Source organism: Etheostoma cragini, chromosome 14, assembly GCF_013103735.1.
Source record: "Etheostoma cragini isolate CJK2018 chromosome 14, CSU_Ecrag_1.0, whole genome shotgun sequence".
Classification (NCBI taxonomy): Eukaryota; Metazoa; Chordata; class Actinopteri; order Perciformes; family Percidae; genus Etheostoma; species Etheostoma cragini.
Window position 1 is genome coordinate 16,630,319 of NC_048420.1, and position 3,175 is coordinate 16,633,493.

The 3,175-nt window shown below is 25.4% G+C and overlaps 1 protein-coding gene across 1 annotated transcript in view; it reads left to right on the forward strand.

Annotated features, from left to right (window-relative positions):
* LOC117957182 (small conductance calcium-activated potassium channel protein 1-like) overlaps positions 1–3,175 on the forward strand; it is a 13,776-nt gene that overhangs the window by 5,751 nt on the left and 4,850 nt on the right. The gene's annotated exons all lie outside the window — the stretch shown is intronic.

A 3,175-nucleotide genomic window follows, 5' to 3' on the forward strand; every position in this document is an offset into this window, starting at 1 on the left:
ATTACCACTTGTTTGACATAAACTATGATTTTGAACAACTTTTTGTCTTCAGTAAATGGTAACGATGAATACAACTCAGAACCATTTCTTTATGAGCATCACAAATAGCTCAGTGAGATAAGGTCCTTGTAATAAATTATAGATTATAGGTTTATGGTTCAAATAGTTAACAAATAAATTGTTATTATATCATTTTTCAACATATGACTTTTTTTTAACAAACAATACTAAGACCTTTTAATGAAATGTTATACTATTAATTTTTTAACTTTTTATGAAATACAATGACCTCTTCATGGCTTTTTCATGACATATTATACTATGACTTTGTTCTGACATACTATACTATGACCTTTTTATGATGTTTTTAAATAAATACTACACAATGACTTTTTTGAAAATGTTATGGCATTTATATGACATACTATACTTTGACTTTTTTTGTCATACTATACTATGACTTTTTTCGACAAACTCTATTACGACTTTTTATGACTTTTTGACTATGACTTTTTTTTCGAGCTTAGTGAGATAAGCTGCTAAAGATGAAGTCAAGATTGGATCATGCTAGGACTTTTTTATGACTTTTTCAACACACCACACTAGACTTTTTTTGACATACTATAATATAAATTTTGATGACACACTATACTATAACTTTTATGACTTTTTGACGTACTACACTATGACTTTTTAATTACTTTCATGACATATTATACAAAGACTTTTTTAATATACTATGTTTTTTTTTTCAACATACTATATTAGGACTTTTTCGACATGCTATACAATGACTTTTAATGACTTTTTCAACATATTATACTATGACCTTTTTATAACTTTTTCAACATATTATACTATAACCTTTTTATGACTTTTTACAACATACTATTATCGACCTTTTTTCGGAATACTATGACTATGACTTTTTTCAACATACTATATTTTGACTTTTTATTCAACATACAATACTATGACTTTTTTTACATGGTATATAATCACTTTTTTCAACATATACAGTACTATGTTTTTAAGGACTTTTTTGACATTCTATACTATGACTTTTTTACATATTGTACTATGACTTTTTAATGACTTTTTTTTACATACAATTACTTTTTTGACATACTATACTATTACTATTTTACATATTGTACTATGACTTTTTAATGACTTTTTTTAAATACTATGCTATGACGTTTTTAGACATACTATGACTTTTTTTAGACATTCTATATTACGACTTGTTTGACATAAAATATGATTTTGAACAACTTTTTGTCTTCAATAAATGGTAATGATAAATCCAACACAGAACCATTTCTTTATGAGCTTCACAAATAGCTCAGCGAGATAAGCGCCTTGTAATAAACATAGATTATAGGTTGATTTTTTTTTTCATGACCTTTTTTCAAAATGTTATATTGTGTCTTTTTTATGACCTTTTATGAAATACAATGACCTCTTTATGGCTTTTTCATGACATATTATACTATGACTTTGTTATGATATACTAAACTATGTCCTTTTTATGATTTTTTTTAAATTAAATACTATACTATGACTTTTTTGACAAGTTTGTGGCGTTTAGATGACATGCTATACTTTGACTTTTTTTGTCCTACTACACTATGACTTTTTTGACAAACTATATCAAGACTTTTTATGACTTTTTTGACTGTGACTGATTAGTGAGATAAGCTGCTAAAGATGAAGTCATGATTGGATCATGCTAGGACTTTTTTATGACTTTTTCAACACACCACACTAGACTTTTTTTGACATACTATAATGTAAATTTTTATGACACACTATATAATAACTTTTTTATGACTTTTTGACGTACTACACTATGACTTTTTAATTACTTTCATGACATATTATACTAAGACTTTTTTTAACATGCTATTATTCTTTTTCAACATGCTATACTATGACTTTTTATGACTTTTTTCAACATGCTATACTATGACTTTTTATGAGATTTTTCAACATACTATATTATGACTTTTTTCAACATGCTATACGATGACTTTTTAAGACTTTTTTAACATACTTTGTTTTTTTCAACATGCTATACAATGACAATTACTTTTTTATGACATTTTTCAACATACTATATTAGGACTTTTTTCCACATGCTATACAATTACTTTTTATGACTTTTTCAACATATTATACCATGATCTTTTTATGACTTTTTCAACATATTATACCATGATCTTTTTATAACTTTTTCAACATATTATACCATGATCTTTTTATGACTTTTTCAACATATTATACTTTGACCTTTTTATGACTTTTATACAACATACTATTATCGACCTTTTTTTGGAATACTATACTATGACTTTTTTCAACATACTACATTTTGACTTTTTAATCAACATACTATACTATGACTTCTTCGACATAGTATATAATTACTTTTTTCAACATATACAGTACTATGTTTTTTAAGGACTTTTTTGACATACTATACTATTACTATTTTACGTATTGTACTATGACTTTTTAATGACTTTTTTACATACTATACTATGCCTTTTCTAGACATACTATGATTTTTTTTAGACATACTATATTACCACTTGTGTGACACATACTATGATTTTGAACAACTTTTTGTCTTCAGTAAATGGTAACGATGAATACAACTCAGAACCATTTCTTTATGAGCTTCACAAATAGCTCAGTGAGATAAGCTCCTTGGAATAAATTATAGGTTGATTGTTCAATTATTTAACAAGTAAATTATTATTATAACATTTTTCAACATTTGACTTTTTTTTCAACAAACTATACTAAGACTTTTTAATGAACTAATATACTATGACTTTTTTATGACCTATTTTGAACATATTGTGACTTTTTATGAGATTTTATGAAATACAATGACCTTTTTAGGGCTTTTTCATTACATATTATACTATAACTTTGTTATGACATACTATACCATGACCTTTTTATGATTGTTTTAAATTAAATACCATACTATAACTTTTTTGACAAGTTTATGGCGTTTACATGACATGCTATACTATGACTTTTTTTGTCATACTATACTATGACTTTTTTTGACAAACTATATCAAGACTTATTATGACTTTTTTGACTATGACTTTTTTTTTTCGAGCTCAGTGAGATAAGCTGCTAAAGATAAAGTCAAGAT